We start from the raw sequence: 15,634 nt of genomic DNA, 5'->3' as shown, positions 1-15,634 counted from the left end.
TCTCGCTATTGTGCTGACGGATAACATCGCAGGACGGGGGGACGGGGCTTTAGGTTGAGGTGACATTCGATACGGTTAAAGGGATGTGCGAGGTTTACGTAGATTTACCTCGCGCTTGGCTCCGCCGAAGAGGAAATCGGACGCAAAGCTGATCCGGTCGGTTCTTTCCTGCTTGGAAGGGAGTTGTCTGGCCGAATGTGGCTAACATGACTGTTGGGGTAGGAACACAACCGTTTTCGGGGCATTTCTGTCTATTATTTATTATCCAGATTATTTTGCGTTATGAAAAGCCAAAATCAGCCTTGTTGGATATTTGAATAAATGGTGGCTGATGGGAAAACGTCAAGGATCGACATCACGCGGAAATAAGATGTGTACGGTTTGCATTTACCCCCAGCAGGCGTCCATCTGGACACATTGTTTGAAAAGCACTGCGAGGTGATTATGTCATCAAGTTATACCGTATAAAACCCGGCGCTGACGTCCGCACACCGTGACGTTTCCATATTTTGACATTGTGTTTTGTTTTGAGGTCCGGCGTCGGATTCTAATGTCAAACCGATTTTCAGTTTCTGACCGAGAACCCACACATTTTTGCATCTTTCTGGCAGTAAACCGGCGTCCAGCTGCTTTTGAAGGGATGATTTTCAGCTGATTTTCAAAAATGCAACAGAACATTAAGTGTTGCTGTGGTGTAATTATACTTAAATGCAAATCAATTCATTCATTTATCTATAGCATTTATCCTTCTCACATGATCACAGGAGGGGTAGAGCCTATTTCAATTGTCATTGGGTTGCAAAATGGGGATCAATCCCAGGGCCACATTTAGAGACATACAACCAAACATTCATTTATACGTCTGTTCAGGGTCTCCAATGAACCTCCTGTGTGTTTTTGGACTGTGGGAGGAAACCGGAGAACCCGGTGGAAACCCACACAGACACAGGGAGAGCACGGAGACACCACACAGAAAGGCACAAAGCGCTGCACTGCTGTGCAACGCAATTAAATGCAATTTATTTGTTGTTTTAATGTTTTCATCCAACTCCCAACCCCAGTTCATTATTAAGAAGCGGAATGCTGATCAGGGGAGAGACTAACCAATCAGATGCACTCAAAAGCTCGGCTTTGTGATTTTCAGATTGTATATAAACCATCTTCTAGAGGAATCAAACCTCTGTGGTTGAGCTGCAGTATTGCTTATCAAAGGGAAACCCCTCTAAACACTGAGTCAGCTGGCTTGGTGTGCACGTCTCTCCACGTGCGTGTTTACAGTGTCAACAGGAGTGCTGTGTCGGCTCTCTGCTGAGTCATCGCACGACGCGAGGCGCCTCCGGTTACACGCCGCGCTGACCCTCACCCTCTGCGACCTCTTGATCGGAGATTCTCAATCAGCCGGCCGATGAGGTGACTCGCCGCTAAGCGATTCTACCCAGATGGAAGCCCACCTGGAGCCCTCAAGTGGGACAGTCTGACTAAGTGCCTCAGGGGGCGGCGGGAGGGGGGATTCTCTCTGTCATTGATAAAAGACACTGAACAAGGGACCACTATTTCCGCGCACCACAATCGGTGGAGGGGGTGCTTGGGGGCATGGTCAGAAAAATAATGTTTGGATGAACTCGAAGCAGGCGACATGAGAATTGCTCTTTTTGCAGTGGTATATTATCAGCGTTTTCAAAACTGTAGAGAAAGAGCCACGAGCAGCTAATTTGTGTGACTAAAATGCAAAAATATATATACATATTTTTTACTGCAGTCACTTAGATCACTTTAAATCATGCAAAAATAGAGACATCTTTATTTTTCATTTTGTTTATTTCTGTCACTTTAAAACACCCAAATCACTTTAAATCATGCAAGAATAGGGTCATTTTAATTTATTCTTTTTACTGATGTCTCTTTAAAACACTAAAATTACTTTAGAATTATACAAAAAAAAAAAAAACTTTTTTACAGCATTCACTTCAAAACACTTCAATCACTTTAAATCATGCAAAAATAGGGTACCTTTTTTTAAACTGCTGTCACTTCAACAACACTTAAACCACATTGTTAGTGTCGCTCCACTCACTTTGTGTTTATTTTTGTCCTTGCTATCGTCACTCTATTTCTGTTCCCATCCTTGCTATTGTTATGGTTGTCTATTGTCACCCGTGCATTTTTTTTTAATCTGTTGTCTATTCTTATCCTCGTTGTTCACTCTGCTGTCTCTTTATTTGTGGATGTCTTTTGCTGTCTTTTAATTGTTTCCCCTAATGATAATTTTACTCATTTTTATTGATACTGTCGTAGTTGCACTGCTGTGACAAAAGAATGGCCCCCTTGGGGGATCAATTAGGTATATCTTATCTTATCTTATCTTATCTTATCTTATCTTATCTTATCTTATCTTATCTTATCTTATCTTATCTTGTCTTATATATAAAATATATAAAATATATAAATATATATAAAATATGACAAAACTAATGTCATTTTCATGTTTTATTTTTTTTACCATTTTTACTTTAAAACATTAAAATTACTTTAAATCATGCAAAAATAGGGTAATTTCTTTTCTTTTTTTATTGCAGCCACTGTAAATCATTTAAATCACTTAAAACCCATTCAAAAGTGTGCTGCTGACCACTTGGCTCAGTCACCCTTGTGAAAGAGATCCTGATCTTTTCCTGGTTAAGTAAAGGTTAATAATAATAATGATAATAAAAAATAGGGTCCATTTTTTTTTTACGGCTGTCACTTTAAATCACATACACTGCTCCTTACCTTTTTTTGAGCGTGTTCAATAACCTTGTTGCATATGTCGTACTAGCTCCCCCTGATATTAATAATTTTATCTCATACTGCACTGTGGGAACACAATTTCGATCTTATGTATGTGTGAAACATATGGCTGTATTGACAATATAGTTGACTTTACATTTGTCTTTGTCATTTGTTTTTTTAACTGAACATAAATCTCTCGTATCTGCTATCTTTGTTTTGGCCGTCCACTTTAAGCCGACAAAACCGCCTCCCTCCTCATTCGATGAAGGACTGAGGGGTCGGAACGGTTGAATGTTTCCTTGCGGTAAAGCAAAAGATGAAATCTAATAATTCGTGTTTACGGTGGCGGCGGTGCACACAGACATGCCGCAGGAGTCCAAACAGATGTCAGGGATCGATAATCCCGACCGACCGCGACCTCAGCGGCCAGATAATTCATCAGGGAGGTGAGTTTGTCCATTTCTTTAAAAAAATCAGAAAAGACAAAAGTTGCCGCGGTTTGTCAGAGGGGAAAATGGCCGCGAGCCATTTACTGATTAACGAACCACATGCCCTAATCTGTTTACACTTGACACACATCGTCGGCGTGCCGCTGCCACAATCAAGTCAATTAACAGTACATTTGTGTTTCCCTCCGGTGAGACACCAGGTAGCGAAAAAAATAATAAAAAAAAATAGGAGTAAAGATGATAGAAAATAAAAAAAGAGAATTGCCAATAACTGCAAAAACGACAAAGCTCAACCAGGCACGTCTTTCCAAACTTCAACTCCTGGCATCAGAAAATTGGAAACTCGAGCGTGACGGGGCTGATTAATCCACACGCCGATCGCTTTAGCTCACAGTGCCGGAGTTTGTGTTCTCCCTGACGGACACTGGTGGGGGGTAGGGGGCGCACGTTTTGTCAGAAAGAAACCAAAGGCCGGGGGGTGGGGGTGCGGCGAGAAGGGGATCTGATTAATCGCCGGCGGCGGTGAACCTGGTCTGCGCCTTGTAACTTAACCTCCCTCCCGGACTTGGTGGCCCTCCGATTTCCACTTCACCGACTCCTTCGCAACAAGGAGGTTTTAGTGGCACAAGCGACCCCCGGCCCTCCCCCGCCCCGTCGTACCTCGGTAATCAAAACCCCTTTACGCAACAATGCCGGTGTTCCCTCGGACACTTTCTGATCCTTTCTTCGGTTTCCCTCCCCGACCCCCTGCTCGCTAATTACGCCCTAAATCATTTCTTTTCCCCGCTAATATTGAAAAATCCACAAAGGACCACCTACCCCAAGGCACAGCCCCCCCCACCCCACCCTCCCGCCCACAAGAACCAGTGCCCCGGGACGGGAGGGGTCAGAGTGAGGGACAGCTGGCAGACCTCCCGGCAGCCTTGGGGGGGAAGGAGGGGAGGTGAGGACTGGGCTGACCCCAGTCAGATGGTGGTCTGGCTCCCAGGTGAAAAACATCTGGTCCGGTGATGGGAGGGTAAGTCGCACACGCGCACGCATGCTGAAACCGACACACACACGCACACACCCGACTGCACGGGTGCCCCTCTGTCTTCTTTCAAATCGCTCACACACGCACACAAGCACGCTCACAATCGTGCCTCTTTATTAGTCATTAGGACAAAGAGGTTCGGTCTGATCGGCGGCCTCGGCAGATGAATGGCTGCCCCGGTGGCTAACAGCTGGCCAGACGGGGCCCGCTGGTAGCCGAAGCTCACAGGCGCTACAGATGGACGAAGGTCCAATTACTTCTCCACTAGTACATTGACCCTATGTGTGTGTGTGTGTGTGTGTGTGTCTAAGAGAGAGGGAGCGTCAAAATGTGTGTGTGTGTGAGTGTGCCAGACGGCGAAAATCACAGAAAAGAGTGATTGGCGAGGTTATGAAGAGATAGGGATACACATTGGCAGGGAAAGGAAAAGGTGCGTTCAAGAATGGAAAAATAAAAAATAAAAAATCACACCCGAGAAAAAGGGTTCAAAACGTATTCAGTTTCTCTCTGTTGAAAAAGTAAGGTTCCTAGAATTAGAACGTAATGAAACGTTGTGTGTGTGTGTGTGTGTGTGTGTGTGTGTGTGTGTGGCTTCGCCCGTTCCGGAGACGAGATAAGAAAGAGTGTGGAAAGCCAGACTGACAGCTGTTGTTTGCTGACAGCACAGGGTAGCCCTCACACCCTAACACACACACACACACACACACACACACACACACACACACACACACACACAAATGCTTACATTCAGGTCAACATTTTTGTTTTAGACTTTTTCCACCTCTTTCTATTGAACGCCTAAGTTAGATATGATTTTTAAAAATAAGAAATGGTATCTATTTCAGCGGAGGCCCTGACAAATGTGGACAAAAGTCAGGAGTTAAATGTTTTATATGATGACGATGATATAAACAATAAACTGAAAATAAGAATATATTTTTTTACAAAGGCCCTTTCGATTGATCCTTTTTTTGTCATCGCTGTCGGAAACAGGGGGTCACACCGATATTTGGTATACGTTAAATTCAGCGTGAGCCAATATCAAAATGAATCAATAAATGGGAGAAAATAACAGACAAAAGTGAGAGTCGGAAAATCCCCGAACTACACGTATATATATATTTATGAAAAAATCTTTGCAGTGCAGTGAAGGACACTATGCAGCTTGGAGTTCCTATATGTTCAGATTATGCCGCCCCCCTGGATTGATGGTGCGTAGACGTGAACGGCGGGTTTGGGATGCACAGGAGCTATTGGACACATAGTGGACGCAAGGAAATAATAAATTAAAAAAAAATGGCCACAGATAAAGTCAGGAAGAGTGAACTTCCTATGACAATATTTATCATTCCATCAACGTTTGGCTTCGGAGGGCTTTGGAATTAATTTGTGTTTTCTTAAGACGGTGGGGGGGGGGCTGCTCCATTCCAGGACTTTTTTTGGGGGGTTGCGGGGACGGCTGCTGCTGCTGCTTATTCACAATTTATTAGAGCAAGTAATAAGAACCCTGAAGGCCGAGAGGGTTCCTGGAGCGGCCGAGGAGAGCGGGTCCAGAAATTAGGGCCGGTGTTATTAGAAGATGAACCACAGTGTTAAATCAAATACGCCCAAGTACACCTTCGGTATGTGTTCACACACACACACACACACACACTGTTTTATTTTTGCAGTTCTGAAAAAATCCAGGTATATTGTCTTTCTCTGGATGCTTAAATGTGCTCTAAAAGCAGAGCATGAATTTGAATCACAAATATGTGTAAATTACAAAATAATGAAAAAGGGATGATCAAAAGCCGGAACAGGGGAAAGAAACTGTAAATAAATAAAATAGTGGATCCTCAAAAAAATTGACATCTAATGATCCCATTTCTTTTTTTTTATTATTTCCATGGGAGGTCAAACTGAGAGAAGGTGTCTCACTGCCGTCGGCCTCCGGGTTTTTTTTTTTCGGGCACAAATGATGGATTTGTTGGTGAATTTTCGCTGAAGAGGGGTGTGTGAGCGTGTGTGTGTGTGTGTGTGTGTGTGTGTGTGTGTGTGTGGGTGTGTGAAGGGGAAAAGGGGGGGCGTCTCTATTTACTGATGACACAGCAAATAAGGATGAATGACAGAAATTCTCCTTGACTTAAAGTTTGACTTGTTTGTTTTCTTTTTTTCCCCACAGTTGAATGGATTAATACCAAAACTAGCAACAAAAGAAAAAGTTAAAGTGCTTTTGCATGGCCGATCCACAATGAAAATAAGGATTATTGATCACTTCATGATTGTTGGTTTGTTTCATCTTAGATGCTGCTTCCCAACAATTACATGTAAACTATTTATGAGTGGCCTGTTTAGTTGATACCCAAATACAATTGAGTGAAAATGGGTTTTAATGTTTAAAATAAGTCATGAGGGCTTTTTATTTGACTTAATCTGGCATTTGTTTCTTTATGAAAAAGAATTAAAAGAAAATAATAATATGAGATTAAAGAAAAAAGCTTAAAGCCAGGGACGCTGTCAGAGATAATTTACGAAATTAAAACCCGAGACGCGGAATTCCTGAATTTTCTCAGACCCGATGTGTATTTGGTCACTATTAATACATACATTAAAAAAAAAATATATTGACAATAAATAAATAAACCACGTGATCAAAATGTACTCAAACACAGGAAGCGCGTAACCCGTGGGTAGGAAGACGGCGGGGATCAAGCTTACCATTATTCAGAAAGAGGAAAAGGTAAAGAAATCCGATTATCTGTTCTCTCCATGCCCGGGAAAGACCTTCTTTCTTTCTTTCTTCCTTCCTTTCTCTCTTTCTGTCTTTATCTTTTTTCTTCTTTCCTCTTTTCTCCTCCGGGAGTCTCCGCAGATCGGCGCGGCTCCTCGGCGCTCCCGCCTCCGACTCGGACGCAGCCGGCTTGGGGGGCTGAGAGGCTCCGGGCTGACAGCTCCACCCTCCCCCCCTCTTTACTCTCTCCCTCCCTCCCTCCCTCTCTCTCTCTCTCTCTCTCTCTCTCTCTCTCTCTCTCTCACACACACACACACACACAAAAACACACACACACACTCCCGTGTCACTTAATCTTCCTCCTCCGCAGCTTCGGGAGCGTGTTTGCTTTCCTGGCGGTGGAGAAGTGATGTTAAGTAAATGAAGGGAGATATCTGGTTCCTCCTCCTTCTCCTCCTCCTCCTCCTCCTGCAGAGGGCTGAGCAGCCTTGTGTGCGTGTGCATGCGCGTGTACGTGCACCACCCCCTTATCTGCCATCCACTCTCCTCACCTATCTGCATCTCTGATCTTTGTTTGGTGGGGGGGGGTTCCTCAGCCGTGTTTATTTACACAACTAGCCGCAAGCTCTCTGAAGCCACGCAGGCCGTGAAGATCGTGGGTGGGTGGGGGGACTTTATCTACCTTTTCTCTGTAAAGGTGTGAAGGGCTTGGGGGGCCTTCATCCACTCCACTTCACACACAGAGGGCCTCTCCGTGGATGCCCTTGCATGGCAGGTGCCCTGCTTGTCATGGGGCATCTTCAAAAAATGAATTCACCATGAGGATAAAGTATGATTTATTTTATTTTATTTTATTTTATTTTATTTTATTTTATTTTATTTTATTTCATTTTATTTTAATCTATTTTATTTTTTATTTATTTTTTTAATTTAATTTTATTTTATATTATTTTATTTTCAGGACATTTTCAGGAAGGTGATTTGCCATGACAGACCCATCAACAGAACAGGCGAAAGGAAAAAAAAAACTTTTATTTTATTTTATTTTATTTTTTTCCAGGAGATTTATGGATCGAGTGAGAGGCCAGGAAGTTGACTGGTGTAAGAAAAGAGGATGCAGAGAATCGGGTTAGATAGAGGAAGTTGATTCGCTCTGCTGAACTCCTGACGAAGTTGCCAAAAGGAAAATTAGATTTATTTTATTTTATTTTATTTTATTTTATTTTATTTTATTTTATTTTATTTTATTTTATTTTTTTCAGGAGCTATTCCGGAAGGTGATTCACCAAGTTGAGCCCCTGGACAAAGCAGCCACGAATAAAAGTTTTATTTTATTTAGTTTTTATTAGTAGTTTCAATAGATTTTCAGGAAGCTGATCCTCAGTCACAAATCCATGAACAAAGCAGCTGAAAGGAAAAAAAGATTTTTTATTTTATTTTATTTTTATTTCCAGGATATTTATGGATGAAGTGAGAGAACAGAAAGTTGGTTGGTGTCGGAGAAGAACATTTAGAGAATAGGGTTTGATGGAGGAAGTTGATTCGCTGCCCCGAACCATTGAATGAAGCAGCTTAAAGGAAAAGATTTATTTATTTTATTTTATTTTATTTTATTTTATTTTATTTTATTTTATTTTATTTTATTTTATTTTATTTCATTTTCAGGAGATTATCGTGTGGTGTGAAAGAGGGACATGAAGGTAGTTGGTTTGAAAGAAGAGGATTTCATCGTGGCCAAACCCCGAATGAAGCAGACAAAAAGAAAAGAAGATTAATTTTATTGTATTTGTTTGTTTTGGCTACTCTGACAAGTTGTCCTGTTTACATTGGTGTTGCGTTCAAGAACCTGCTGAAACATCGGAAGGATTTTTCTTGGCAAACATAGACGGCATTAAGAGTGGACACAGTCAAATATACTAGTGTACATTTAGAGTGTACAAATACTTTAAAACATATTTTAGCTTATGTTGCACATTTTGTGCAATATATGACTTGGGCTACAATGTTGTTCATTCAGGATTCATGACATTAACAATCACTGGTGTAAAAGAAAGCACACACACACACACACACACACACACACACACACACACACACATAAGGGATGCTCCTCATAAAACAGTTTTCAAACAACAATTATATTCAAAGTTAGTGTTGATTTTATGTTTATTAATATGAACCAGAATTCATCTCTCCATTCATCAACTGAGTAACTTACATTGTGTAAAAAAAATTATAGTTTAATAATTTCAAGTAAACATTTTAAATTTTCAATGCTTATATACTAGGTCCATTTAGCCTTTACACAGTAATAAAAAAAAGATTTTGTTCTCTAAAGTTTATCTCAAATCTGGAATATTCAAAGTTTCAGCTGTAAAACATCAGCTATTAAACACAAGCTACAGAGCTGATTATGGAACTTAATAAGGAAAAAGCAAATCACTGTGAAGTTTAACAGGCGTGGAATGGAAAAACTCATCAGAAACCTCAGAACTAACCGTCAGCAGAGTTCAAGCGTAAAATCAGTACGTTCCACTACCGGTTAAGTATTAGATGTAACACAATCAGATGGAGAGAGAGAGAATTCAGAATATCTCTGCCGCACTGGAGAAAAAAAAAATCACTGTTCAAAATGTCGGATCGTTGAATATAAATAAATAAATAAATAAATAATGACGATGGGAGTTCCTGTGTCTCCTACGAAATGTATTTACGATGCCGACAGCCCATAATAATAATGACATTCTCTCAACACATCTGCTCGTTGGTGAAAACCGAGTAATACGAATGGGCGTCTGCAAATAGGAGAACACTTTAGACTAATAAATAACAAGACGGCTTATGTTCTTTCTTTTATCCTTTAACTCTATCCCTTCTGTTTAATAATATGGGGCAGAAAATGAAAAATAAAGTTGTAAAATTTGCTCCTAAAGGTTTTATTTACTTATTTATTTGATAATTTATTTCATTATTTATTATTTATTTCATTATTTATTATTTATGATATATTTATTTTCATGTATTTAGTCTAAATTTGAAATGTGTGCAACTCATCTCTCTCTCTCCCTCTTTATATATATATGTGCTTATATTGTATTTATTTATATGTATATATTTGTTTATTATTTTTCATTTATTTTACATTTTTGGAGCATATATATATATATATGTATATATTATATATTTGTGGAGCATATATATATATATATATATATATATATATATATATATATATATATATATATATATATATATATATATATACACATATATATATGTACATATAATTATTATCTTTTTTGTTTTACTGTGCAGAAAAGCGGAGATGATAATCTACTAAATAACCCTGCGGAGCCGAAACGCTGCATCTTCATTTCAGAAGATTTACTTAAAGAAGGCATCAGAACATCGCAAAGGTTCAGGTAGGTAAGTTTAGAATACTTGATGAGTTCCGGTTCTTTCAGTCGTCGGCTTCATGCCGCAGCTTCTTCTCTGTGTTTTACGGTTGAACCGGACTATATAGACACGCTCTGACATGGCGAAACAGACACAGAGACAAAACACCGAAATGATCAAAAAAAAAGAGCGTCTGGGTTTGATGGCGTTTCTCGATCTGAGGCCTTGAGCGCATCACCTGCTCCTGAGTGTGTGTGCAGTGGAAATGTCAAGAGGTCTTCGCTGGGTTACGAAAACAGGTCACGGACATGGTCGTGTCGTCTTAACAACATCTGCTGAAGCGAGAAGATAAATATTTAAAAAAAAGGCCGGTCTGCGTGAGCGCAACTGTCATAATTTCCCCGGAAACCGAAGAGGCCCGACGCAGGTGTCTCCTCCTCTGTCCGTCCTGTGTATTTCATGTAAGAGAAACAAGTGTGTGTGTGTGTGTGTGTGTGTGTATGCCCGACATGCCCAGCCATTGTCTCCGTGTGTTTTCTGTAATATGAGAAAGAGAGTCAGAGCCGGGAGCTCTGGCAAAGGAGGAAACAGGTTCTCCAAACAGGATGCCCCCACGCTCCGGCCACCAGATATGGATATGTGGGGGCACCTGCTTGGATTCGTGCTCCTTCGATGGGCATTCCCTGACCTTTCCCTCCCAAAAAAAAAAAAAAAAAATCCTCAAGAGTGATGCTCCATTTGGTAAAGCTAATCAATAGAAGGCGGAAAGTGCTGATTTTCTGTTTTTTAACTCAGTTGAAGATGAGCAGGACTCGTTCGCTTGATGTCACGTAACCCAGCAACCTGGATCTGGTCAAATTAAAAAGAAGAAGCCCACATTGATTTCTTAAGAAACAATAGAGTCGTTATTCTTCTTTATGAAAAAATTCCACCACTCGCCCTCTGAGGAGTATTCTCACTTGGCGATTTCCTACTTTAGCAAGCATTTAGTTTGAAAATCACTCAAAGAATGCGCCCGAGCCTGTTGTTATTGGCGCCGCGTCAATGTTGAGAGTGATAGGAAGGCATAACGTTTGTCCCCCCGCCCCTTCGCTCGGTACGCAGCAGCATTAATGTCGGTTACCGTCAGACCGAGAACTGGTATTTCACCGGTGAGTCACCGTTGATGACAGCAACTTTGGGAGAAAAAAACTCAGTGTTTTCGCGATAAACTCCTTTTGGCTTTTTTTCGGCTCGACATTACAGTTTATTTGCTTGGTGGCGTTAAGCGAAGCCACAGGAATTGTGAAGCCGTTTCCAGAGCACCGCATAGCGTATAAATATTAAAGGATTTCCTTCCGATATGAGATATCGCTGAGGTACTTTTCTTGCGTCGACCTCTAACATGCACCACAATTAAAGAAAAAAAATGCATATTAGCAGCCCGTTTGTGTTCTTTTTTTTTTTTTTTTTTTTTTTACAGAATATGATTCCTTTCAGGGGGTCGAATAAAAACCAATGCCCAGAACAAATATGTGAAATCCGATTAAATTGTACAAATTTATTGCATTTGTTAGAAAAGTTTGCTTTCCCCTGCCAGCCTCAATATCCTCAGAGGACGAGGGCAACTTCCCCCAAACCAGTTAGGTTGAGGTTCAGAGAAATCGACCCATCAAGGAGCGATAAGCTTCAGGGGGCTCCAAGTTCTGCGGTTTCCCCCACACATATTGCACATTTCACTTTTTTTTTTATTAGAAGAAGCTGCAAGGGATCATTGTGTAAAGAGCGCTAACTTTGCTAATCCTCTCCAAGGCATTGGTTAGGGGCTTCCAGGGTAGAAAAGCCAACCTCCGAGCCAAGACTTGCTCTGCTTGCCATTTATTGTTTATGCTCCAACACGCAAACCCGAGACGCAAGAATTCACTTCCACTTCGGAGACGACCTTTACGGCTGGGTCTCTTTCGCTTACACACGAGCACAAATGAAGTGATGAGCGGATTGAAACACAGGTGGATTTGTTTCTTTGTTCCCACTTTTTTACCTGCAGGGAATCTCAGCCAGCTCAAACAACCTATCAATCTTAGCAGATATCCTGTGGGGAGTGAAAAGGGGTTTGGGGTGGATGCCAGCTGACAGCAGGTGAGAGGTGACTGCAACAGTGGGGCGGATTGCGGGTCGGGCAGAGAACTGACATGCGGACATGCGATCAAACTGCCTCACATTCAAATTAATAGGCTTTTGTACCCCTAAAAAAAATTTTTGGGACTCTCCAGTCAACATATCTTACATTTTTTGGGTCTGTAGGAGGAAGCTGGGGCTTGGAGAGAACATACTGAAACCCACATGGAGGGGAAAAGCCCCCAGCCAATTAAAGCTACTTGAAAAACAACCCTGTCAATAATAGGCCACTTGATTGATATAGATCTATAAATTAAATTAAATTAAGTTAAATCAAATTAAATTAAATCATATTAAATTAAATTATGTTAAATTAAATTAGCAATACATTTGTTGTGGAAAAATGTTCAATATCAGATCATTGAAGCAGATGGGAATATCATTCTCGCGACAGAAAAATAAATGATTAAAATGACATAAAATAATGAAGTAAAATCAAATTAATTAAAATTAAACCATCGGTTATGCAAATGAACCCCTGTGCTACACATTTATTATGAAAAAAAAAAAGTTAAGTGTCAGGTCATTGGAGCAGACGTGAATATCATTCTGACGCAATAGATAAATACATAAATGAGATATTAAAAACTAAGTTAAGTTAAATGGAAAATAATTGAATAATCAGTATGCAGATGTGATAGAAGCTATAGATAAATACATGAATAAATGATTGAAATAATATAAAAAAATTAAGCTAAATTAATAAAATCAAAGAATCATTCATGCTATACATTTGTCATGGAAAAAAAAAAGCTCAATTTCAGCTCATAGTAGCAGATGTGAATACTATTCTGACGTGCCAGTGACGAGAAGCATATTTGCACCAGGGGGTTACCAACGGCACGGCAGCGAAGAAAGGCGGTCAAACTGCATTGATCCGAGACGCGGCCGCTGCTAAGAAAAGCACAGTGACAAAAAAACATTGTCATCAAGACCGGTGGTACCAGATGACAATGGATCGGGGAAGTACCGCGACCCAGACGCAGTGAATGAGTCTGGTTCAAACAGCAGGCGGGCAGGCCAACTCCCTTCTTCCACTGGAATGTGCGGGGAAGAAACAAGAGCCGCCATTGTCTCCATCTTCCTCTGATGGCCTCCCTCGCCTGTCTGTCTATCCTTCCTCCAGCTGTCGGTATCCGCTGACACACAATGTGTCATCAGCGTTCCTCTGCCTGGATGCGGGGAAACGTGAAAAAGACACACTAACCAATGGTTTGGATTTAGGGCCTCAGGTTCTCAGAGGGGGTTCAATTAAGACCGTGTTGTGTGAAACACGGATTAAAATGTCCCCTGAGCACTGTTTCTTTTTTTTTTTCTCTCTCTAAGCGAGGGCCGGGGAACATAAACACGAGGAGAGGTGAATGTAATGTTAGACTTTGCAGAGTTTCACACCGTATGACAAGAAGCAAAAGCTCTATAACCACAGACATCTGTGTTTAGATGCTCCTCTATCTGCCCTCCGCCCCCGTCGCCCGATGCAAGAACCCTCAACCGCCCCGGCGTGCACACCATCTGCCCCGCGGCATCACCTCCACTCAACACACCACTCTCTCTCTCTCTCTCTCTCTCTCTCTCTCTCTCTCTCTCTCTGCAAAAATCCCTCTAAAAAACATTTAAGCTGGCGGCTGTTTAGATCCTCCGCGCCCTTCGCGCGCCGCTAGTACTGTATACTTGGTTCTTTCCGTCCTCAGAGACTTGACTTTTTATTTTCTTTGAATTCATTAAAAAGTCATGACAGTCATGAGTTTTTTTTTCAGTCCAGAAAAAATAACAATTGCACAGCCTAGAACCTTTTTTTTTTTTTTTTTTTTATGAGAACGCATTGCACCTTGTCCCCATTCAACTTCCGATTTATTCATCCCAGAGGAGCGTTTTACAGCGAGACAATCTGAAAAGAAAATACGAGAAATACAAATATGTCCGCCGCCAAGCTCTCAGTCAAAGGGTTTTCCCCTTATCTTCTTCATCCCTCACACATTTTTCACTTTCTCCCCACGTGCGTACTTTCGTCACTTGGACTACAACCTTATCTTCACGCGCCGGTGAAAGTCCTTGAGGGTAATGTTTTTTTAACAGCAGCGCAGGCAAAAGAGGAGAGAAGTTTATTCGTAATGTTTTTCTCTAAGACTCAACATGAACACAAATCTTGAATAATGATCCATCGCTAACAATGCGAAACATTTTAAACTTCCCATTGCAATGTAGGTACCATATCATGTTTGGATCAAGAAACTTATTTGACAATTCATTACATCATATATATATGTCTGTGTATGTGTATATATATGTATATGTATGTATATACACACACACACACACACACACACACACACACACACACACACACAATTTACATATGTTTGTACAGACGTGCATATATATGTGTGTGTCTGTATGTATTCATGAGTATAGATGTGTACATATATATGTATTGATATATATAAGAATGTAAAATAAGATAGACTTTATTGATAGCACAATGGAGAAATCCAATGGTTCCAGCAGCACATATATATTTTATACATGTTTCATTTATTTATTTTATTTTCAACAAATAATATTTGTATGTGTATATATATATATATATATATATATATATATAGAGAGAGAGAGAGAGAGAGAGAGAGAGAGAGAGAGAGAGAGAGAGAGAGAGAGAGAGAGAGAGAGAGAGAGAGAGAGATAATCTCAGTGTATTTAAATTTAAGCGGGACAAATTTTTATCGTCAGTTAAATCCATTTGTTGAGGAATAATTACGAATAGGATGTTTTTTCTGCGTTATTCAAAATTTTGTCTGAGAATATAAATTTTGTTATTACAAATTTTTGAATGTGTGTAATCTTGAAATCCTGCACCCAGGGCCACAGTGGGTTGCCACTGGGCAAAAGGTGCGGTTCACCACAGACATATATAGAGACATACAACTTTTCAACCTCTCATTCACACGAAAATAGAAGCATTCACTCTCTCATCCGTGTATCTTATAGAGACATCCAACCAGTTGCCATCCCATTGCATGTCATATTGAGACATGCAACCATTCCAGTTGGTTTACTTCAGGGACCTCCCTTATGTGACCTCCTTCCCTGTCAATCACACCAAAGTCATGGTTCGTCATG

The 15,634-nt window shown here is 40.7% G+C and overlaps 1 protein-coding gene across 1 annotated transcript in view; it reads right to left on the bottom strand.

The window, feature by feature from the left end:
* eya2 (EYA transcriptional coactivator and phosphatase 2) overlaps nucleotides 1-7,141 on the bottom strand; it is a 26,491-nt gene extending 19,350 nt beyond the window's left edge. The window contains exon 1 of the mRNA XM_086149799.1: nucleotides 6,952-7,141. The gene's annotated coding sequence lies outside the window, so the exon portion shown is untranslated. The remainder of the gene's footprint in view (nucleotides 1-6,951) is intronic.
* Nucleotides 7,142-15,634: the final 8,493 nt, after the last annotated feature.

The sequence above is a fragment of the Fistularia commersonii genome, chromosome 7 (genome assembly GCF_037954325.1).
Source record: "Fistularia commersonii isolate RoL2024-O1a breed Wild chromosome 7, RoL_Fcom_v1.0, whole genome shotgun sequence".
Taxonomy (NCBI): Eukaryota; Metazoa; Chordata; class Actinopteri; order Syngnathiformes; family Fistulariidae; genus Fistularia; species Fistularia commersonii.
Note: the sequence above shows the minus strand (reverse complement) of the source record. Positions and strands in the feature narration are given on the sequence as shown.